Below are 25,686 nucleotides of genomic sequence, written 5' to 3'. Positions count from 1 at the left end.
TGGTGGATGGTGGAAAAATAAATGGCTATTGCAATTCTTTTGTACACATCACAGACAACATCATAATATCTCCAACAAATCACAGCAATCAAAAAAACCATCCAAGATGCAGAAACTTAAATGGTGGAATTGCCAGTCAGGTCAGGCAGCCGATATTTCGAAGGAAATCACAGGTTTCAAACAATGCCCTCGGTTGAAATCTGAAACCCTTTAATGAGGAGTATTCCAGGCAAACCATTCAGTGGCTTCACTGGAGATATTTATGGTCCGCACAATTCTGTGTTTAGCCGAATTAAACTCAGCAAAGACAACTGGTAACTTCAAAATCAAAGAGCCACAGTAATAGAGGATAAATATTTATACAAACAAAAATAATCCTCAGTTCTTTTCTGAGTCTTGGTAATCAAATGGATCAGTGAAGGGATTAGAGTGGTTAAAAATCTGACAGCTTCAACAAATGCTTTTGACTTCTTAAATATTCATTGGTGATTGACTGTTTGGGATTTAATTCTCGACATTTTATAATTATGTATAAATCCTGCAACCAGGTTTGCGCACTCAAATGTGAGACTGAATGCTTAGTTTGCTTGGTGTGTGACTGTTTAAAAATGTAGAGATTAATGACAGGGTAATTGAAAATCAGAATTATATTTGGATGCATGAAATTGTACTGGGAGTTATAGGATATTTCATTTGCAAACAACAAGTATAATGATCTTGACACACTCTCAATCATAAATTAACAGAAGTGAAAGAAAAGGTGTAATCGTGCCTTACTGTTGAGTACTAAACTATTGGTGGGTGGTTTGGGTCTTTGATGATTGCTGCTGCCCTCCAACGGCTGAATTCCCTGTAGATGTACTCAATAGTAGGGTGTGTTTTGCCTGGATGTCCTGGGCTGTGTCCACTACCTTTTGGAGGGCTTTATGCTCAGGGGTATTGGTGTTCCCATTCCAGACCTGATTTGCAGCCGGTCAGCACATCTTCCACCATACCTCTGTAGAAATTTGCCAGGAATTCTGGTGTCATACCAAGCCTCCGCAAACTCCTGAGAAAGATGCGCTGACGTGCTTTCTTCATGATTGATGTTAGTGTGTTGGGTCCAGGATAGTGACTCCCAAGAACCTAAATGTATTTACCTTCTTGACTTCAGATTCCCCCAATGATCACTGGATTGTATACCTCTGGCTTTCCTTTCCTGAAGTCAACAACCAACTCCATAGTTTGGTGACATTGAGTGTGAGGTTGTTGTTGGTTCACCATTCAGCCAAGTTTTCAATCTCCCTCCTGTATGCTGACCCATCTCCTTCCTTTATACAACCCACTACCGTGGTATCGTCGGCAAATTTGTAGATACTGTTATTGTCATACCGAGACACACAGTCGTAGGTGTAAAGTGAGTAGAGCAGGGGGGCTAAGAACACAGCCTTGTGGTGCTCTGGTACTGATGGAGATTGTAGAGGAGAAATTCTTGCCAATCTTCACTGATTGAAGTCTGGTGGTGAGGAAATCCATGATCCAAATACATAGTGGAGTGTTAACTCCCAGGTCTTGGAGTTGCTGATCAGTTTTGAGGGGATGATGGTATTAAATGTCGAACTGCAGTCGATGAAGTGCATCCTGATGAAAACATCTTTGCTGTCCAGGTGTTCCAGGGCTTTGTGTAGGGCCAGTGAGATGACATCCACCATAGATCTGTTGCTATGATATGTAAACTGGAATGGATCTATGTCACCGCTCAGACAGGGGCTTCATCACCAGCCTTCAAAACACTTCATCACTGTTGATGTAAGTGCTACTGGTCAATAGTCATTAAGGCAGGTTACTGCACTCTTCTTGGGCACATGTATGATTGACTCCTGTTTGAAACGGGTAGGTACCACATCCTGCTGGAGTGAGATATTGAAGATATCCATGAATACCTTAGTAAGTTGGTCAGCATAGATCTTTAATACTTTGCTAGGTATTTCATCTGGACTGGATGCTTCCCTCAGATTTACTCTCTTGAAGGCAGCACGCATGTCATCCTCAGATATGGACATGATGGGATCATCAAGGGTTGTGGTGGTGTGGAGGGGTGGTTCTTCGCTGTTATTGTCATCAAATCCGGCACAGAAGGCATTTTCCTCTGGGATAAAAGCTTTTCTGTCTGCTACTTTACCGGATATGACAGGTTATAACAGGTTATGGCATTTAGGCTCTGCCACAGCTGTTGGGTGTCCCTTGTTGTTTCCATTTTTATCCAGAATCTCCAAGTCATTCCTGCTCCTTCTGTACTGATCTGGATCTCTGGTTCTAAATTCCTGCGATCTGGCTCTCGGCAGGTTCCAGATTTCATTGTTCATCCAGGGCTTCTGATTGTGGAAAACTCTGAATGAATGGAGAGGAAAAATATTAATTTTCTCGCCGGGCAACTTCCAAATTCTGCACTGAAGCAGTGGAACAAATCACCTTTACTTGTTTCCTGTTGAGTAGATAAAGAGAATGCGCCTGTTGCTAGTAAATGTGTAAGAAATATAAAGCATGAAATGCGATCAATAGCTGACAAATTGGCTGCTGCTCACATTGGCATAGGAATATGTCAAAGCTGTACGTTCTTTGGGGATTGTTCTTAGAACAAAAGTGTTTGCACTGTTATCGTAAAAATCATTGATGACCCCCCAATATGTGGTTAAAGTGATATTTCGGTGAAGTAATGACCATGATGGGTTATCTGTGCTCCATTTCTATTGAATGATTTGTTCTGAAGGATCAAGTCAATTTTTACCCTACAAAGGTTGTCATTCTAACAATTCCAGAGCATACATGTTCCAGGTGGTTGAAGCATGCATTTACTGTTATGTTTTCGTACAATTCCCTGATGTGTAAAAGACTGGATTTCATTCATTTTATTGTTAATTGGAGCATAAAGTCCTAAAGGAATATGGTCGTGTAACTCAGAAACTGCCCCTTCCGCCGATTGAATCAAATACGACCATCAATTTATATTCATCTGACATTAATCCCTTTTTATTTTGCTTCCCACATTCTACAACTCCATCCAATTCTTTGGAATTTGTATAAATTTTAAATATTATAAATATTTGGTTGCGTCTTTTACATCTCTCCCCATTTTGATTTCCATTGACACAGAAAACACTACCATGTCCAGTCCCTTTATACCTCTATCCCCCACACAGGAGGTCTGAAAGGACTGTGCTTCTTCCTGGACCAAAGATCTGACTAGTCTCCCTCTCCCACCACCCTCCTCCTCCTGGCAGAACTTGTCCTCACCCTCAATAACTTCTCCTTCAATTCATCCCACTTCCTCTAAATTAAAGGAGTAGCCATGGGTATCCATATGGGTCCCAGCTAACCTGCCTGTTTGTAGGCTTTGTGGAGCAATCCATGCTGCAAGATTACACAGGGAAGACTACCCCCAACTCTTCCTCCGGCATATATATGACTACATCAGGGCTGTGTCATGAGCCCATGATGAGCTTGTCAACTCTATCCACTTCACATACTTCCGCCCTGACTTCAAACTCACCTTGTCCATCTGTGATAACACTCTCCCTTACTGGATCTCTCTGTCTCCATCTCAGGAGATCAGCTTTTCACAGACGTATACTATAAACCCTCTGACTCCCACGACTACCTGGACTTCTTGTCCTCACACCCTGTCCCCTGTAAGGATTCCATCCCCTTCTCTCAATTTCTCTGTTTCTGCTGCATCTGTTCCCCAGATGAGGTCTTCCAGTTCAGAGCTTCTGAAATGTCTGCCTTCTTCCACAAATATATCGATTTTGCCCTCACCTGCATCTCCTCCATTTCCTGCTCATCTGCCCTGGGCCCTTCTGCCCCCAGGCACAACCAACGTAGAATCCCCCTCATCCTCACCTACACCCCACCAGCCTCCGCATCAAACACATCATCCTCCGGAATTTCTGGAATTTACTACAGGATCCCACCACCAGACACATCTTTCCCATTCCTCCTCTCACCACCTTCCGCAGGGACTGCTCCCTTCATGAATCCCTCTTGCACTCATCCCTTCCCACCCATTGCACCCCTTGCACCCTCCCCTGTGCCTGGAGGAGGTGCAACACTTACGCCCACACCTCCCCCTCACCACAGTCTGGGGCCCCAAACAGGCCTTTCATGTGAAACAACATTTGTACATCCAGAAAACTTATTTACTGCATCTGTTGCACCCTTTGTGGCATTCTATACATTGGAGAGACCTGTCACAAACTGGGAGATCTCTTTTCTCACCACCTCTGCTCCGTTCGCAACCACAGCGACCTCCCAGTGGCCAACTATTTCAATTCCGGGTCCCACTCCCTCACTCACATCTGTTCATGACCTTATGTACTCTCCCACCGTGACCACTCGCAGATTGGAGGAACGACACCTTATTTTCTGGCTGGGTACCATCTAGCCAGATGGTATGAACATTGACTTCATTGCTTTCCATTAAACCTGCTCACCTTTTCTTCCCCCTCCCCCATTTCCTGCCTTTCCAGTTCTTTCAGCTACACAACCTTGCCTTTCCACCCCCCTTCAATGCTGCTGTCCCCTCCCTCCTTAATCCACCTATCATCTGTTCCCTTTCTTCCCCCCCCCCCACTCGATTGTTCTGACGCTCACTAGCATTTTCTCGTATTTTGATGGAGGGCTCAAACCCGAAACACTGGTTCTGTGTCTCTGCCTTTGCTACATAAAGGACACTGTTTGGCCTGCTGAGTCTCTCGAGCATTTTGTGATTTTACTATCACCCATTCTAACCAGTCAGAATATGGTGCTACCACTATGTATATTGTATGTATGGGCTGGCCCGCCCCTGAATCTGTGACTCCTCCCTTCCAGATATCCCCATAAAAGCTGTTACTTCCAAACCCCTCCCTCAGTCCCTGCCTTGGAACTGAGCCAGCAACATGTAAGATGTGCTGACATCTAAAGGTGATTAAAGCCTATTAATCACAGATCCTTGTCTAATGTGGCTGATTGAAAGCACACAGGCAAAATTAAGATCTATGCTACTGTGTTATGTTACTGCTTCAAAGGCAGTAATTATATCAAAATTGTGCCTGAGTTCTTGGTGGCTATGATATATCTGCAGTAGATGAATCCAGGGCTTCTGGCAAGCTTGATACCACTGAGTATAGTACATATAACCAAGCAATTTTATCGCAGTTCCATGGAAATGATGATAATGCAGGCTACAAACTCAGCTTATATTGTACAAGAATGTCTACTATTTATGCAAAGATTAAAAACATCATTGCCACACATTCCTCCTTGAAAATAGAGCATTATAGCCCAGTACAGGTCTTTCAGCCCAGGACTTATATCAACTTATTCCACATCAATCTAACCCTCCCCTACCTCACACCCACAACCCTCTTTTTTTTACATCCTGTCTAAGGGTCTCTTAAATGTCCCCATTGTAGAAACTTCCATCATTGCTCCTGCAATGCATTCCAGGCACCCACCATTCTCTGCATAATAAAAATTCTGACATCTTCCCTATACTTTCCTCCACTCATTTTTGTCCTCTGGTATTGACTGTTGTCACCTCCAGATAAGATTGTTGGCTGTCCACCCTATCCATGCTCCTCACAATCTTATATACCTCTATTAAGTCACTTTTCATCCTTCATTGTTCCAAAGAGAGAAGCCCTAGCTCGGTCAACCTTGCTTCATAAGGTGTGTTCAACAATCCAGGAAACATCTTGATAAATCTCCTCCGCACCCTCTCTACTTCTTTCCTATAATGAAGCGACCAGAACTGAAAAGAGAACTTGAAGTGTGATCTAACCTGAGTTTTATGGAGCTGTAACATGACCTCATGACTGTTCAATGAAATTCCAACTAATGAAGGCAAACACACCGTACACCTTCTGAACTACCCTCTCGACTTGTGCGGGGCAACCTTGAGGGATCTATGGACATGAACAACTTAGGTTCTCAGTTGACAAATTAGCTGAGAGCCACATAGTGTAGAACAAGGGAGAACTGTAATTTTTAAGAAGTTGTTGGAGAGTGCAGGTCTGTCGACATGACTTTAGTTACCAGAAGGAATAATTAACACATTGAAGAAGACGTGACTCAGGCAGCATCTGCAAAAAGAAGTAGAATAACTGGAAAAGTAAAAAAACAAATGTATTTTTATGTCCAGTTGACCATATTACCTCTGGCTATCAACTCTTAACAAAAAAACTCCAATACAAGGTTTTGAGCAACCTCATTTTTATTTGGACAGATGTTACTTAAGCATACAGCTAACTTCAAATAACTTCACGTGTTTTACAGTTACATTTATTAGTTGTTATATTGTGGTTGTTCCCCAGGGCCTTGGATTTCTTTCCTTTATATAATATTGACTTCAATCTTCTGAAGACTTTCTTTGTTTTTATACAAGCTCAGGGCTCTGGTACTCTGCAGTCAATAATTCAAACTCTCATTTATTCAAGGACTGGGTGAACAAAACCGACCCTCTTTCTTTTTTGACTATCCTTAGCTTACACCTGGGCCTCCATCAAGGCTGAGCATCCTCCACAATGGACATTCAAGAGAGAATTCCTCAAGCAAAAGGGTGCCTGTTAATGCTTTATGGTTCATCAGACAATTCCCAGACACCTACCTGTTGGTTTCGTATCCAAGGTCAATTCACAGAGGGGTAGAGCTGTTAAACTTTGCTCTCATATTGTTACTAACCAGGTATCAATCACATGACCTTCCGTCATTGTTCTATGCAATCCAGTATCTTTTTCTGCAAAGTACAGTATGCTCAATAAAGCCTGTCAGAATATTTGACATCTTGTCTTTGCCTACAATTCCACAGAGGGAGGGAACACAGGGAATGTCCATGATAGGATGAGAAGAAAGATGTTTACATGACACACTTGCCTTTGATGCCATTTGAAGGAATGAGTCCTTGTTAACTATAGTTTATCTGTTTGGAGATTGTAAATTGGGGAAGATTAATAAAGGCAATGGAGAAAAACTGGATCTGTGAGATCCAGAAAGCAACAATCTGAAATAAAAGTAATAAAACACCAAAGACTGAGGCGCCTTAAGCTCACACCAAGACAAAAGAGCAACTCGTCCGTGAACTACTCTTTGCAGACGATGCCGCTTTAGTTGCCCATTCAGAGCCAGCTCTTCAGCGCTTGACGTCCAGTTTTGCAGAAACTGCCAAAATGTTTGGCCTGGAAGTCAGTCTGAAGAAAACTGAGGTCCTCCATCAGCCAGCTCCCCACCATGACTATCAGACCCCCACATCTCCATCGGGCACACAAAACTCAAAACGGTCAACCAGTTTACCTATCTCGGCTGCACCATTTCATCGGATGCAAGGATCGACAACGAGATAGACAACAGACTCGCCAAAGCAAATAGTGCCTTTGGAAGACTACACAAAAGAGTCTGGAAAAACAACCAACTGAAAAACCGCACAAAGATAAGCGAATACAGAGCCGTTGTCATACTCACACTCCTGTTCGGCTCCGAATCATGGGTCCTCTAATGGCATCACCTATGGCTCCTAGAACGCTTCCACCAGCGTTGTCTCCGCTCCATCCTCAACATTCATTGGAGCGACTTCATCCCTAACATCGAAGTACTTGAGATGGCAGAGGTCGACAGCATCGAATCCACGCTGTTGAAGATCCAACTGCGCTGGGTAGGTCACGTCTCCAGAATGGAGGACCATCGCCTCCCCAAGATCGTGTTATATGGCGAGCTCTCCATTGGCCATCGTGTCAGAGGTGCACCAAAGAAGAGGTACAAGGACTGCCTAAAGAAATCTCGGTGCCTGCCACATTGACCACCGCCAGTGGGCTGATATCGCCTCAAACCGAGCATCTTGGCGCCTCACAGTTCGGCGGGCAGCAACCTCCACAGAGCCCACCTCACTGACAAAAGACAAAGGAGGAAAAACCCAACACCCAACCCTAACCAACCAATTTTCCCCTGCAACCGCTGCAACCGTGTCTGCCTGTCCCGCTTCGGACTTGTCAGCCACAAACGAACCTGCAGCTGACGTGCACATTTACCCCTCCATAAATCTTCGTCTGCGAAGCCAAGCCAAAGTGAAAGAGAAGTAAAAATACCATGCTGGAGAAACTCAGCCGATCAAACAGCGTATTTTATATAGCAAGGAAAAAGGTGTGGGCGCAAGTGTAGCACTTCCTGCGGACACAGGTTAAGGTGACAAGGGGGCCATTAGTAGGAAGTGATGAATGGACAAAGGAGTCACAGAGGGACCAGTCCCTCTGGAAGGAAGGTGGGGGGGAGAGGGAATGATGTGTCTGGTAGTGGGATCATGTTGTAGGTGATGGAAATTGCAAAGGCTGGAGGGGTGATAGGTGAAGATGAGGGAAATCCTTTTTTTGTTGCCTCTCGGGGTGAGGGGAGGGGGGCCAGGGCAGATATGTAGGAAATGTGGGTGAACGCTGAGCTGATGGTGATTGAGGGGAAGCCATATTTTTTTGAAGAAGTCGAATATCTCAGATGATCTAGATTGAATGATCTCATCTAGGGAATAGATACGACGAAGGTGGAGGAATTGAGAGAATGAATAAGTCTTTAACCATTAGAACATAAGGAAATAGGAGCAGGAGTAGGTCAACTAGCTTGCTCCACCACTTAATAATTCATGGCTCATCTCTACCTACCTGCTTTTTCTCCATATCCCTTACCCTACTATAGAAAAACCTACTCAACCTTTACTTAAATATATTTACTGAGGTCACCTCCCCTGCTTCAATGGGCAGCAAAGCCCACAGATTCACCACCCTCTGGGAAAAGCAATTCCTCCTCATCTCCATCCTAAATGTACTACTATGAATCTTTAAGCTATGAGCCCTAGTTCTTGGCTCACCTAACAGTGGAAACAACTTACATACTTCTATGTTATCTGTGCCTTACATATTTTTCTATGTTTCTATGATCCCCTCTCATTGTTCTGAATTCCAGACAACTTGATCTTTCCTCATAGACCATCCTCCTCATCTCTGGAATCAACCTGGTGAACCTCCTCTGCACCACCTCCAAAGCCAATATATCTTTCCTCAAATAAGGAGACCACAATTGCACGCAGTTCTCCAGATGCAACCTCACCAGTACCCTGTATAGTTTCAGCATAGCTTCCCTGCTCTTAAATTCAATCCCTTTAGCAATGAAGGCCAACATTTCATTTGCTTTCCTGCTGCACCTGCAAACCAACCTTTTGTGATCCATGCACAAGCACTCCCAAGTCCTTCTCCACATCAGCACCCTACAATTGATTGCCATTTAAATAATAATCTGATCTTCCATTTTTCCTTCTAAAGTGGATATCCTCACATTTACCAACATTATACTCCATCTGCCAGACCTTTACCCATTCACTCAATCTATCTAGATTTCTCTGGAGTCTTTTGTATCCTCTGCACAATTTGCTTTTCCACTCAATTTAGTGTCATCAGTAAACTTAGATACGTGATGCACGTAATGACATGAATATATCTTTAGCTGTGTGCGAAATGACAGGATGGCCACTAGCTCCCTTGCCCAATCTCATCCTAGGAGATTTAATGTGGGCTGATTAACATAAATGTTCTTTTATTATTTTGTGCTGTGTAACTTACGAGTGAGCAAAACAAGAATGCTCCACACCAAATAGGTGGATTCAATGTCCTTGAGGTATCATCAGATGTTACAATTGTTCAAGTGTTCAATATTTGCACGTGCCATTTGAGGAGATAGAGGAGAGGAAAAGGTTAGAGAGTAAAGTGAGAATGGGTAAAAACACAAAATGCTGAGAAGCTCAGCAGGTCAAACCATGTCCTTTATGTAGCAAAGGCAAAGATACACAACCGACCGTTGATGCAGGGCTCAAGCCTGAAACGTCAGTAATGTATCTGTACATAAAGGACATGGTTTGACCTCCTGAGCTTCTCTGGCATTTTGTGCTTTTACTTCAACCACAGTGTCTGCAGAATTTTGTTATTTACAAAGTGAGAATGGGAGCGGGTAAAGGAGAGGTGGAAACAGTGCAACTGATTAGGGGTGTGGGTTACCTAGAACTGGAGAATGTTATCCACTGACTCCTTCCCAACCTGTCTCCTTCCTTCTCCTCAGGCCCTTCTCACCTCCTTGTCCCTTTCCCTCTTCTCCCCCTCCCCCACCTTTTTATACTTGACATTTCCCACTTTAGTCTCGATAGAGAGACCTGACCCAAATGATTAACTGACCGTTTCACTCCATGGATGCTGCCTGACCCACTGAGAGGTAAAGGTCTGGCAGGTCTTTTCAGCTTCTCTTTGTTCACTCATTCGAGACTGCATCGTCAGTGACTAAAGCAGGGCTAGATTAAGGCCAACTGATGCCCAAAGCATAGTCCAACAATGGTTCCCAGTGACAAGACATTAAGACTCAATAAATGCTGAATGTGAAATAATAGATTAAAAATTCAGTTTTCTACCAGGCCAAACCCCACAACTATATTAAATATAACCTGTATCTATTTGTGCATGTGTGTGTGTGTGTGTGTGTGTGTGTGTGTGTGTGTGTGTGTGTGTGTGTGTGTGTGTGTGTGTGTGTGTGTGTGTGTGTGTGTGTGTGTGTGTGTGTGTGTGTGTGTGTGTGTGTATATAAAAATGTTTTTTTTAATTGTGGGGGCCTTTTTTGTGTGGCCCTAGTTCAGATGTAGCATGGTAAATCTGGCTCTGGGGAAAAAAAAATCTCTCTGATGCCCCCTTCCTTAAGCACTTGTTCATTTTGCTTAATGGTTAATCTAGGCCTGGTCTAAAGAACAGCTCCTCACTAATCCCCCCCTGTGATCCAGTAATCTGTAATCACGGTGTCTAAAGATTTTTGTGATCTACATCTGTAGACAATTGTGTCTGTTTGATTACTTCTCCTAAATTACACGGGAAAGGTTTTTTAAGGCTGGTTCTCAATTGCTTTGATTGAAATGTTGACCATTCTTTTGCTCCCACTGATGCTGCTCGATTCACAGATTGTTGCTGTAGATTCTTGCATCAGGGGTGTGTCATGTGTGTCTGTATAATTTCTGATAGATCTGACATATTAACAATCCTTAATCCCGACCCTACCTCTCTGGGCCAACAATGTTTTGGTGATTCATCTCAGAGTACTTACCTTGTAATGCAGCTCATTTTGCACTTGTAAAATAATGTTGCTTTTGAGCAGCAGCTGAAATATGTTACTATCAATATTTTAAGTTTAATGACCTGCTCTGACGTGTACGTGACAAGCACAGCACAATCTACCCACTGCACCACTGGCTGTTGGAGAACTTGGAAAGCAGTGCAAATTTTTTAGGTACCAGAGCTCACCGAAAACGATGACGAGGCCACCTCGTTGTATTTGGCACTGTATAATTAACATCGAACTGTAGGACTGCGAAGTAGGATGATCAATCGTGGAAGAAACAGGTATGTCCAGAATAGGGAGGGGTGGGGTGGGCACAGGCATGCAGGTTTCCCTGCCACTGGCAGAGTGGTTCCAGCTCTGTGGGGGAATTATGGGCAACGAAGATGGCCATTGAGCCACCACCGCCCTGAGCGGGCCCGTGAGGTGCCAGAGCGGCCATGAAGCAGCCTGATGAGGTGCCGGAGCAGCCCGATGAGGTGCCAGAGCTCTGCTCCGGTGAGCTCTGGCAGCCCTGCACCTTGCCCACTCCCTGGAGCAGGCAGCAGCTATATGCACACTTGAAAAATTGAGACATTTATGTTTTTTACACAGCCGCTGTGTTCCAGGAAATTACTGCCATTTCCCAGAGCACATGCTGTGCAAAAAAGGTCAGAATGGATATGAGGGTGCTATTCCCGTCTGATATTTTAGCTTCTTGACCCCTAGTAAATTTCCCAGAATGCCTGCAGTCTAACGTTAACTGCAGGCATTCTGTGAACAATGGGTTAATGAATAGCACATATTGATGACATGTGTTGGAAGTCCTGCCTCTTTAATTACCGCACTTCCAGTAGGAAGGAAACTGAGATATCGAGTTTCGGTTGTTCGTGTGTGAACGACCAATGTCGAGACGTCTGACATCTGACGTCTGACGTCAGGCTGGTAAAGTCACACAAATTTTATCGAAAACATGTAATAGTCTAACCATCTTGATAATTGCAGGTTCCAAATAGAAGATGCTCCAAAGGTCCAAGTGTTGACTCCTCTTATCACTATTGGCTCTTTTGCATTTGAATAGCAATGATTCCAGCTCTGCAGTTGAACTCTGAGAGCACATTAAGAGATCACAGAGACAAGAAATAGGCAATCCTAAACTTGTAGACTGGAGGGAGCAAATCTTTCTGTAATACTCCTGGACGGGCTCTAAATGAAATTACATTGAACTTTCTCCTGAATTCTCTCTTGAACTTACCAACAACTGCCATATATTTATGGTGACAGATTGTCAATTTTATCACCTTCATATAATAAATAGGTTAATTGCTTTAAATATCATTCATGGTGTTCTTCAGACACTGTGCTTGAGAGGATTTTAAAATCCTGCAGTAAATCTTAAGGGAAGATTAAGAAAGGTTTCTCTTCTCGGAGAATGCAAATTGTGTACAATTGAGTTGTGAGGATGACTGACATATTAAGTAGGTGATGCCAAGGATGCATAGAAGAACCCCACTGACTCTTTCCCAAGCCCACCACGTAACACAAATGACTGAATAGTCTGGGGCTCTGAATACAGAGGAAAGGGAGGCTGAATTTGACACATTCCCTTTGAAATCATGAAGTGGTTTGTTCAAATTAACAAAGAACTTTCTGCTTGGGTGAGTGGAGAGAAAGCAAAACCAGGTGTCATACATATAATACAGCTTTGAATAAATTGAATATTGCTTGAGTTGTTATAATCTAACTTGCTGCTACGTTGTGATCCGCTGAGAGTACAGTTTATGGAATCCATCTATTATGAAGACACAAGAGACTGCAAATGCTGGAATTGAGAACAAATAACAAACTGCTGGAGGAACTCAGTGGGCCAGGACTGAGAGTATGGTTTTGCCCCAAAATGTCAATTGTCTATATCCCTCTGCGGATACTGTCCGACCTGCTGAGTTCCTCCAGCAATTTGGTTTTTTGCTTTACATCCATTTGTAACTTTCAGCCTGTTTACTATTCCCAGGTCTAAGACTTGGCATCTGAACACTGCACTGACAACACAGATGCGCTATTTACACAGAGTCACATTCTGCTAGGAACAAGCTGATAAAATTCAATAGTGACATATAACGTACACAATAACAACACAAGTCGAGGCAGCAGAGCCTTTTGAAATATCCATCCATCTTTCTTTTACACATAGAGATTGATTTTCAACATTTTGACATGTCCCAGTTTGGCAGACTTCAAGGGGACAGAGCCAAGGAGCAAGAACTTACTGAACTGCATCAATATCTTTTTTTCCCTCCGCTTTGTAATGGTTGGCTGAGACTGAAGTTCCCACTGGAAAGTGTTTGTTGCAGAATCTGACCCACATTCTGATGACTGACAAAAGGAATGGAACTTTTAAATTGACTTTGGCTGGTCAAATGGAGGATGCCAGGTATATCTTTCACCCAGTAGTTCTCAACCTTTTCCTTTCCACTCATGTATCATTTTTAAGTATTCCCTATGCAATAAGTGCTCTGTGATTAGTAAGGGATTGCTTTAGGTGGTATGTGGGTGGAAAGAAAAAGGGTGAGAGCCACTGCTTTAACTCTTGATCCTTTCATAAACAGATGTGCCTAGGGCTCGAGGTAGCTTGGAAGGCTTTGCTGGGACTTATTTACAGTTAATCTTCAAAATGAATCTCATTCTCCCTATTGTTTCTCAACCAGAGTCCTTCCACTCTCTTATCTTTTTATCTGAGATCCTTGGAACCGGACACTTCTTGGTATTCGGATTATTCTGGATTATGGAATTAAAATGGCGGCAGTGCAGATTTGCTCAAAACATCAGCCCTTTTTATGGAGCGACGCCACATTGAAGTTGGATCAACGAGAAATGGCCGTCTTCGTTACCCTTAATCCCCCACACAGTTGGAACCGCTCTGGAAAACACACTAAAAAAATGTTTGAATTTCAAGGTTTTCGGTTTTCAGAATCACAGATAAAAGGTGAAGGACCCGTCTATCTGTTGAAATAAATCATTGAAGCTATCTCAGCAGATGTGGTTACAAGACTGATAAATAAAGAAATAAAATGACATTACCTGACTTCATCTTCATCCTATGTCAATATGCATTCTGGACATTTCTTCTTCTGGGATTAAATGCTCATCAGAGGAGATTGATCAGCAGAAGTGATTCTGAGTGATTCAGCTATGATTTGTAGAGCATAGAACAGTATAGCACAAGAACAAACCCTTCAGCTCAAGATATCTGTATTGAATGCAAAACCAATGTCTTCTGTCTGTGTCTGATCCAGAGCTCTCCGTTCCCTGCCTATTTATAGTATAAGTTGATATTGACTCCTTCAACCTTCATAAACCTTTCCAGTTGGAGAAACAACAAAAATCTACAGATGCAGGACAGGACAAATGGATCCAAAAAAACCCCACCTTCTAATGTATGAGGTCCGTCGATCTCACCTGGAGCTCAGAGGATGGATTCTCACCAGACCTTGATTCTGGTGAATTATGACATTCTGAGGAAGTTAAGCAAGTGATCGAGACCGATGCCACAATCCAGCGCTGGAGGACAACTGCAGAGTGCAAGTTCTACTTTTTGAAAGGGTCATTATACCAAAGTTCCCGTCAGTCTTCACAGTCCTTCAAGTAAAGGCAAAAAAATTGTCCCAATCTTGGCAGCACGGTTAGCATAGCAGTTAGTGTGACACTATTACAAAATCAACGACCTGGGTTGCAACCTGGTGCTGTCTGTAAGGAGTTTGCATGTTCTCCCCGTGTCTTTGCAGGTTTCCTCCCACCCTTCAAAAGTGTACAGGCATTGAAAGTTAATTGGTATACTTGGTGGGCATGGGCTGTGGTCTGGACAGGCCTGTTACGATGCCTCATGTCTACATTAAACTGTGAATCAAAATTGATTACTGGGTCATTGAACTCATTGATATTCACTCACCATTGCCTTACAAAACCTAAATGTCACATTTCTCCACATCACAACAACGACCCGACTGCAACTTAGCACTTCAGAAGTTGCAAATTCATATTACGGTAAATCCCCGTTATCCGGTTGGTACCTATAGGGATTGATAGATGCCGGATAAGTGAATTTTCCAGTGGGTTGAGATAGCATGTAGCGTGGATTGGCGAACTAACAGTGAGGCATGCCTATTTTAAACCCATATTTTTTTACCTGTTTTCCAGAATTTTCTTTGCTAGTTTCTTGAGGCTGCTGGGTGCTTAAACTCTGGATAACATGTACTTCATTTATTACCTTATAACCATGTTCATCAATCCCATGCTGTTTCAGATAATTTTAGATACTTCTTCAACAGCTGCTTCTGTTTCAGTTAATGGCCAGAGAGCGAAAGGACTCTGATTGAGTCTCCACACAGATAAACTGCTTGTTTATTTCAGAGTTTTTCTCAAGGCTATCAAGAGCCTCAGACACATATGCTTATAAAAGAAGCAAGGATGGGCAGAATCACCAGGTAAACCACAGAGATTTTGGGTTTTCAGAGGATGAGTGGACCAGTGTTAGCTTCTGTTGTTTTGGAGTTATCTGTCAACTGGAATTAAGAAGAAATCAGCGCCAGCGAGGCAAGTTGTGAGAGAGCGGCCGTATAGACTGGAGACGCAGGCTGCGAGCTCAGGTATCACAACTGAATGCTTATTTAAAACTTGAACGCTTGCTTTTCAGGCCGAGAGTCAGACCGCGCATATGACTCGCCACTCGCAAGCGCTCACGCCAACTTCTGGCCTGGACCGGAAGAGAAGGATGTGCGCTGCCATCTTTGCTGCCACTGCCCTGCTGACCGTGCGTAACGAGCAGGGCCGGTTCGTCCCGGCACACCTGTGTATCACCACAGCAGGAAAAAAAGACAAGAAATGAATGTTGAGCAGGATTTCAATTGGATGCAAGGTCAACCCTGCTGCAGAATATCAGAAATGTAAAAGGGAAGAACAGTTTAGCAAGGGCAATAGCAACCAGGTCATACCTGAATCCAAGGGATATCCCTAAAGGTAGCGAAACCTGGAGGTGCTGTTGGGGAGGATAACAAATGGGCAGAGGTACTGGCAATGTCAGCAGAGTGGTAAATCAATGTGGACAACTCCTCAGGACAGGGAGCTAGGAACCATGGGAAGATTGGCCAAGCTGAATCTTAAGGCCCTTTCATGCCGGCCCTCCCCCTGGAGGCGGATATAAGCGTGGAGGGAAAACAAAAATTTACCTTTATGGAGCAGCTCTAAAAGGCTGCACCTGCGCCTCATTCATGTCGAGTAGTGCCCTCCAGAGACGATGGAGACTGGTGCTGAGCACCACTTGCCCTGATGATTCTTGCTGCCCCCCCCCCCCCCCGACCTGATGGTACCCGCTGGCTTCCCTCGCCCTGAGGGGGTCATGGAGGGAGAGATTTGAGTGAATGGGAGAGAGAGGGGAGCTGGGTCATGGGTTGACAGCGTCATCATGGCATCATCAGCCTGCCCCTTGCCAGCCACTTGCAGCGGCTGTACATTCATGAAGAGGTAGCGCAATGCTCCACTGATGATCCTTCCCTGAGAAAGAATGCAGTCAGTGCCTTGGAGCTGGCCATGGCGCATTCATGGAGGCAAGTCTCCCAACGTAAGGGCGAAGAATCTCTGCCTTTACAGTTGGGTTTTTTTTTACTGCGTGAAAGGGCCTTTAGACTATTGGAAAGTCCAAAACCGCAAAACTAGTGGGGCCATGTATTTAGTCATTTGTGGCAAGAGACCACAAGCAGACCCTTTGATTAGCGATTGGATATTTAACACATCATTGATCCAGGGAGAGTGAAGCATGGGTCTCCTGCCCATACTTAACTTGTGCATTTGCAATTAAAGCTTTCCCCCCCAAGCTCATTATCCTTGAAATGAACAGCAGTGGCTGGTGCAGATGAGAGAAGCTGAGATGATGGCCAAAGACCATCAGCAAGCCGGAGGTGGCGATAATTTGACCCTGATGGTCGGAAGATGCTGTATGACCTGCTGAGTTTCTCCAGCACTTTTGCCTCATGGCCTACAATCACGGCATCTGCAAGCTTTCCAGTTTCATCCTGAAACGTTGACGTGTCCATTTCGACACGTGGATACTGCTGCTCTGCTGAGACTCTCCAGCTTCTCTTTATTTGTGATAAACTGCAGAGCAGAATGGAGTGGAGGAAGTAAGGGAACATGGCAGATGAATGTGTGGCTGAGGTGAATGTGCAGGTGGGAGAGATTCAGGTTCCTGAACCATTGGGATCTTTTCTGGAGCAGAGGGGACTTGTATAAGATTGGTGAATAGCCCCTGAAATGGAGGGAGACTCAGGAGAATTTAAATTAGTCTGGTGAGGGAAGTTGTGGGGGGTGGGTGAGGGGTCAAAGGGTGGGATTAAGCAATAACGTGACACATGAGAACGTTGAGGCAAATACAGAGTCAAAGAGAGCAAGTTCAGTGAACAGAAACTGGTGGCTGGGAACGAGGAGACATTGATGAACTTAACTGCATCTATTTCAATGCATGAGGCCTGACGGATAGCTTGAGGAGATAAGGGAGAATCTGAAGAGATTTTGATGCACTATCAATAAGACCAAAGACTAGAAGTTACCTGACTGATAGGCTTTTATTACCATAAACATCAGACCTGTCTCATGTTGCTGACCCAAGACCCAACCTTGTTCTAGGGAAGGGGTTTCTGCCTTTATTAGGGAATCAAGGGGGAAGGGCTGCAGGTACAATCAGAAAGGGGCAGGCCAGCCTTATGCATATAAACAGTATTAACAGTGGTTCCACTACATTCACCCCCTCTTTTAAAAGAGGTCCGGTGGGGTGAAGTAGGTTCCTCCTGAATGGTCTGGTCATTGCTGGTGGGTGGGGGGTCTGGTGACTGAACTGAGAGAGTTGACGTTGGGGCTGGGGTAGGGTGACATGGTGGGGTAGGTGGTGGATGATCGTGGGGGGGTGGATGTACTGGTTGGTTGGCCAGAGTCCCAGGTCCCCCATGCATGCCAGGTCCCAGACGGACCACCGTGTCCTCACGGCTATCTAGGTACACCACATAGATGTACTGGGGGTTGGCAGTGGTCAGACGTATGGCTTCTCACATGCTTCCGGAGCAGGACTGGTCCTGGGGACGTCAACCAGGATGGCAGCATGGTCACCGATGTGGACTTCCTGGGGATGGGAAACCCCAATCTAAGAGGTGGCATTGGTGGCAGTACACGGAAAGGATCTGATTACATGGAGTGCTTTGGGGAGGACCTCTTTCCAGTGGGAGACAGGCAGGCATTTTGACCCCAGGACCAGGAGGATGGCCTTCCAGATAGTGGCATACTCTCTTTATACTGACCGTTTCCTTGGGGGGTTGTAGCTGCTGGTCCTGCTCATGGCGATATCTCTGGCCAGCAGATATTGGTGCAACTCATCACTCATGAAGGAGGATTCCCCGGTCACTATGAATGCAGCAGGGGTATCTGAACAGGGTGAAGAGGTTGTGCAAGGCTTTAATTACAGTTACAGTGGTCATGTCCGGGCAGGGGATGGCAAAGAAGAAATGTGAGCATTGACGATGAGAAAGTACACATTGTGAATTGAAGAGGGCAGGGGTCACTTGAAATCCATGCTCAGACACTCAAAGGGGCAAGTGGCCTTAATCAGGTGCAACCTGTCCAACTGGTAGAAGTGTGGTTTGCATTCTGCACAGACCTGACTGTTTCTGTTCATAGTCCTGATATCCTCAACCGAATGGGGAGGTTGCGGGCTTTAACAAAATGAAAGGACCTGGTGACCCCAGGGTGGCAGAGGGCTTGTAAATGGTCTGTCTGCACACTGGCACAAGTACCTCGGGACAGGGCATCCAAAATCTCGTTGAACTTTCCGGGCTGGTACAAGATATCATAGTTGTAGGTGGAAAGTTCAATTTTCCACCTCAGAATCTCGTTGTTCTTGATTTTACCTCACTGTTTGTTGTTGAACATGAAAGCGACTGCACATGATCAGTCAAGATAGTACCTCACCACCTCAATGATGGTGAGGGCCTCCTTTACGAAGAAGGAACGCTGTATCCCGGGGCACTGGAGGTTGCAGGGGAAAAATGGTAGGGTCTGCCTATTTGGTTAAGTGTGGCGGCCAGGACAAAGTTGGATGCATCACTCTCCACCTGGAAGGGGTGGATTCGTCCACAGCATGCATCGTGTCCTTGGCAATACCGCCTTTGATGTGGCTGAAGACCTCACGGATGTCTATTGACAGGGGAAAGGAGGTAGCTTTTACAAGGGGGCAGGCCTTATCTGCATAATTGTGGACCCACTGGAAATAATAGGAGAAAAACCCCAGGCACCTTTTCAGGGCCTTGGAGTGGTGGGGGAGTGGGAACTCCAAGAAAGGGTGCATGCAGTCAGGATTGGGGCCAAAAACTCATTCTCCATGATGCAACCGAGTACAGCCGGGCGTGATGTGCAGAATACACATTTACCTTTGTTGTAGGTGAGGTTGAGGCTTTTGGCAATCTGGAGGAATTTCCAGAGGTTGGCGTCATGGTCCTGCAGATTGTGGCCGCACATAGTGTCATTGTCGAGGTAGAGGAATGTGGCCAGCAGCCCGTGCTCATCTACCATTCAGTCCATCTCCCTCTGGAAGACGGAGATTTCATTGATGACCCCAAAGAGGACCCTCAGAGAGTGGTAGAGGTAGCCATCCACCATGAATGTGGTTTACTGGTAGTCCTCTGGGCAGATAGGGAGCTGGTGGTATGCCGACTTTAAGTCAATGCTGGAAAATACCCAATATTGGGTGATTTGGTTTACCATGTCGGCTATGTGGGGGAGGGGTACATATCCAGTTGCATAAACCTCTTAATGGACTGACTGAAGCATAGTAGCTAGAGTTCAAACTTGTCTGATACTTCCAGTGATTGTGGGTCGATTTCCAGCCTCTCTGGTCTCAGCAACTTGTCCATTCCAAAAAAAAATTATGGTAATAAAATTGATCTTCTTTCTTTGGCTTGGCTTCGCGGACGAAGATTTATGGAGGGGGTAAAAGTCCACGTCAGCTGCAGGCTCGTTTGTGGCTGACAAGTCCGATGCGGGACAGGCAGACACGGTTGCAGCGGCTGCAGGGGAAAATTGGTTGGTTGGGGTTGGGTGTTGGGTTTTTCCTCCTTTGCCTTTTGTCAGTGAGGTGGGCTCTGCGGTCTTCTTCAAAGGAGGTTGCTGCCCGCCAAACTGTGAGGCGCCAAGATGCACGGTTTGAGGCGATATCAGCCCACTGGCGGTGGTCAATGTGGCAGGCACCAAGAGATTTCTTTAGGCAGTCCTTGTACCTTTTCTTTGGTGCACCTCTGTCACGGTGGCCAGTGGAGAGCTCGCCATATAACACGATCTTGGGAAGGCGATGGTCCTCCATTCTGGAGACGTGACCCATCCAGCGCAGCTGGATCTTCAGCAGCGTGGACTCGATGCTGTCGACCTCTGCCATCTCGAGTACTTCGACGTTAGGGATGAAAGCGCTCCAATGGATGTTGAGGATGGAGCGGAGACAATGCTGGTGGAAGCGTTCTAGGAGCCGTAGGTGATGCCGGTAGAGGACCCATGATTCGGAGCCGAACAGGAGTGTGGGTATGACAACGGCTCTGTATACGCTTATCTTTGTGAGGTTTTTCAGTTGGTTGTTTTTCCAGACTCTTTTGTGTAGTCTTCCAAAGGCGCCTCAGATTGAAGAGACTGCCATCCGTGCGGTACCGGATGTAAACAGCGTCTTCATTGTTGGGGTCTTTCATGGCTTGGTTCAGCATCATGCTGAAGAAGATTGAAAAGAGGGTTGGTGCGAGAACACAGCCTTGCTTCACGCCATTGTTAATGGAGAAGGGTTCAGAGAGCTCATTGCTGTATCTGACCCGACCTTGTTGGTTTTCGTGCAGTTGGATAATCATGTTGAGGAACTTTGGGGGACATCCGATGCGCTCTAGTATTTGCCAAAGCCCTTTCCTGCTCACGGTGTCGAAGGCTTTGGTGAGGTCAACGAAGGTGATGTAGAGTCCTTTGTTTTGTTCTCTGCACTTTTCTTGGAGCTGTCTGAGGGCAAAGACCATGTCAGTGGTTCCTCTGTTTGCGCGAAAGCCGCACTGTGATTCTGGGAGAATATTCTCGGCGACACTAGGTATTATTCTATTTAGTAGAATCCTAGCGAAGATTTTGCCTGCAATGGAGAGCAACGTGTTTCCCCTGTAGTTTGAGCAGTCTGATTTCTCGCCTTTGTTTTTGTACAGGGTGATGATGGTGGCATCACGAAGATCCTGAGGCAGTTTTCCTTGGTCCCAACGAAGCTTGAAAAACTCATGCAGTTTTGCATGCAGAGTTTTGCCGCCAGCCTTCCAGACCTCTGGGGGGATTCCATCCATACCTGCTGCTTTGCCACTTTTCAGTTGTTCGATTGCCTTATATGTCTCATCCAGGGTGAGGACCTCATCCAGCTCTAGCCTTTGGGGCTGTTGAGGGAGCTGGAGCAGGGCGGAATCTTGGACTGAGCGGTTGGCACTGAAAAGAGATTTGAAGTGTTCTGACCATCGGTTGAGGATGGAGATCTTGTCGCTGAGGAGGACTTTGCCGTCTGAGCTGCGCAGCGGGCTTTGGACTTGGGGTGAGGGGCCGTACACAGCCTTTAGAGCCTCGTAGAAACCCCTGAAGTCGCCAATGTCCGCGCTGAGCTGGGTTCGTTTGGCGAGGCTAGTCCACCACTCATTTTGGATCTCCCGGAGTTTGCGCTGAAGATGGCTGCATGCGCGACGGAAGTCTTGTTTCTTCTCTGGACAGGACGGCTTTGTAAGGTGAGCCTGGTGGGCAGCTCGCTTCTTTGCCAGCAGCTCCTGGATTTCCTGGCTGTTTTCGTCAAACCAGTCCTTGTTTTTCCTGGAGGAGAAGCCCAGTACCTCTTCAGTGGATTGCAGTATGGTAGTCTTCAACTGATCCCAGAGGGTTTCAGGGGACGGGTCCGTGAGGCGGGTTGCATCCTCGAGCTTTGCTTTGAGGTTTGCCTGGAAGTTTCCTCTCGCTTCGTCTGACTGCAGGTTTCCAACATTGAACCTCTTTCTGGGGGCTTTACTGTTCCTGGGCTTTGGCTTGAAGTGAAGGTTGAGCTTGCAGCGAACCAGCCGGTGGTCAGTGTGGCATTCCGCGCTAGGCATGACCCTGGTGTGGAGCACATCTCGTTTGTCACTTTCTCGCACCAGGATGTAGTCCAGGAGGTGCCAGTGTTTGGATCGGGGATGCATCCAGGTGGTCTTAAGGCTGTCCCTCTGCTGAAAAAGGGTGTTTGTAATGACAAGCCGCTGTTCTGCGCAGAGCTCCAGCAGGAGGCGCCCGTTGTCGTTGCACTTGCCGACGCCATGCTTGCCCAGGATTCCTGGCCAGGTTTCTGAGTCTTTGATACGCTATCAATAACTCCAAAGACTGATTGGTTTTTATTGCCATAAACCGGAGGCACGTCTCACGTTGCTGACCCGAGACCTGAGCTTGTTCTGGGGAGGGTTTATGGCGTTGTCACCTTTATTATGGGAATCAAGGGTGAGGAGCCACAGGTACAATCAGTAAGGGGTGGGCCAGCAAAACACATGCAAACAGTATTAACAGTGGTTTCGCCATAATCCTACAACTATATTAAGGCAAAGAAATGAAAACGAGCAAGAAAATATGACCTCTTAATGATCAATGTGGCTGACCATGTGTAGAGCCACAGGAGGTGCATGAAATCCTAAATGACTATTTTACATCTATGCTTACTGAGGAGGAAGACATGGATGCAAGCAAAATCAGGTAAACAAATAGTGATGACTTGAATAGAGTCCATGCAACAGAAGAGGAGGTGCTGGAGGTCTTAAAATGCATCAAGATAGATAAATCTCTAAGGTCTGATCAAGTGTGTCATAGGACATAGTGAGCCATAACATATTTATGACCATCATTAGACATGGATGAGGTGCTGCAAGAATGGAGGGTGGCTAATGTTCTGTCTTGAACTCAGAAAGGCTGCAAGGAAGGAGATTTGCAGACCAATCAATCTTAATATTAGTTGTGGGTAAATTACAGGAAGGGATTCTGAGAGACAGGATTGATTTGCATTTGGAAAGGCAAGGACTTATTAGGAATAGTCAACATGGATGGCTGTGTGGATGGAAAATGATGCCTTACAAATTTGATTGAGCTTTTGAAGAAGTGACCAAGAAGATGAGCGGAGGGTGATGGATATCATCTACATAGCTTTAGAAATGTATTTGACAGGGTACGCTATGGCAGGCTGGTCCAGAAGGTAAAAATCATTTGCGATCCAAGGAGAGGTATCCAGTTGAATACAAAATTGTTCTGGCAGTAGGAGTTGGAGGGTGGTGTTTTTTTTCAGATTGGGGGCCTGTGACCAGTGTAGTGCAGCAGAGATTTGGTTTCCTGTTGATCATCATTTATGTTCAGGATTTGGAAGAGAATGTGGTTGGCAGGGTTAGTGTGGATGACACTCATATTGGTGGAATAATGGACAGGGAAGATGATTATCGAAGACAGTGTATGAGTTTAATAGCTTCTTTCCACAGGCTGTGAGATTTATGAACAGATTCCTGTAACATTGGGTCTCTTATGAATGAAATTAAGTAAATTATTCCAGAATATTTAGACATTTATATTTTTATGAATGTTTCTGATTTTATGTGCTGCATGAGAAATATATCGTGTGTGCCCTGTGCTCCAGAGAAGTGCTGTTTGGTCTGGTTTTATATGGACAGTCAGATGATAATCTTGAACTTGATTCAAGTGTGGGTTGGTGTAAGTCAAACCAAATCAGGATGTAGACAATGAATAGTAGGCCCTGGAGCGTGTGCTGGAACAGAGAGACCTTGGGGTACAGATACTTAGCTCCCTGAAAGTAGAGACACAGATATACAGAGAGATGAAAAGGACATTGGTGTGTTTGCCTACATCTGCCAGGGCATTGGGGAGATGAATTGGGATGTCATGTTACAACTGTATAAGAAATTGGTATAGCTACGTTTGGAGTACTGTGTCTAGTTCTGGTCACCCTGCTATTGGAAGGATGTCATTAAGCTGGAAAGGGGGCAACAGATATTCTCAATGATATTACTGGAACTGAAGGGCTTGAGTTATAAAGAGAGACTAGGATTTTTTTTCTGGTGTGTAGGAGGCTGAGTTGAAATACATAAAATGATGGGGGGCATTGATGAGGCATCAATATTCACAGACTTTCCTTGGGGTGTGGGGAGTCAAAAAACTAAAGAGCATCGGTTTAAAGCAAAAGAGGGGAAAGATTTAAAAAGATATGAATGCCATTTGTTTCACACATAGGTGGTGGGTGTACAGAACAAGTTGCCTAAGGACGTCGCAGAGGCTGGAACAATGCTGGCATTTAAAAGACATTTGGACGGGTCCATGGATAGGGAAGGTTTGGAGGGATATGGGGGGTAAATGCAGGCCAATGGGCCTAGTTCAGATGGATGACTTGGTTAGCACAACAGTATTGTGCCACAGGGCATTTTTCTTGATGTACAGCTCTATGAAATTGAACCTGATTACAGTTGTAATTCATAGCAGCTCTGTCAGCTTCCCACTGCCACCATTTTACTTCTTTATCCCACTCCTACTTTCTCTTTCCCTCCCTTCCCAAGAATCTCATCAGCTGAAGAAGCAGCGCTGAGACCCTATTCACTTTCCCTCCTCACCTTTGAGCTCAATAATTCCAGAGCACGACTCCTGCATGCAGATTCTGATCTTTTGTGCTTTCCTGCCTCCCCATCGCAGACCCTATCGCCCTTCACCTTCTCCACCCCCACATCATCTGCACACCCTATCTCCTATCTGTTACATCTGTAATATTTATGTTCTGATGAAAAGAAATCAACACAAGGCAATAACTGTTTCAATCTCCACGATGCTGTATGTTCAGGTTATAGCCCTGTTGTTTAAGGGTTTCCAAATTTACTTTAAATGAGATACAAGTCGCTGAAGAGGCTTGATGCATACAGACATCAATGAAACTGCTTTAGGGCCTGTACTGAATGAAGTGAGGACTGGGTTTGATTAGGTTAGTGTGCCCAAATGGGAAAGATTCCCTATCATAGCCACGATCAACAACACCAGATCCTCATATTATATGCATAAAACTGATGGAGCTCTTCAGGGAATACATCCATATTGAGCTAATCAATTACCTAAATTGAGATGATGAAGCTTGACACATGCAGTATTAAATTCTGCATGTCATGCTTTCATAAATTAATTGTTAAAATAACAGTTACATCTAACAAACGGAGCACAGGAAATTTAAACCAATGTACACGCACTTTAAACGACGATTACAAACAAAAATCCTTGTATAAAGTGAATATATTCAAAATAAGAATTCATACCAGACGTGAATCTGTAAATTGAGTTAAATTCAAGAATTTACAAAAATAAACACTGAAAATATGGGAAAAACTCAACATCTAATGAATGGTTGAAAAACTGAAATCTAAACTTCTTAAGGGTTTGGACAGGCTAGATGCAGGAAGGTTGTTCCCATTGTTGTGGAAAACC

Source organism: Narcine bancroftii, chromosome 8 (assembly GCF_036971445.1).
Source record: "Narcine bancroftii isolate sNarBan1 chromosome 8, sNarBan1.hap1, whole genome shotgun sequence".
Classification (NCBI taxonomy): domain Eukaryota; kingdom Metazoa; phylum Chordata; class Chondrichthyes; order Torpediniformes; family Narcinidae; genus Narcine; species Narcine bancroftii.
The sequence above is the reverse complement of the archived record's forward strand: the minus strand, read 5'-3'. Positions refer to the sequence as shown.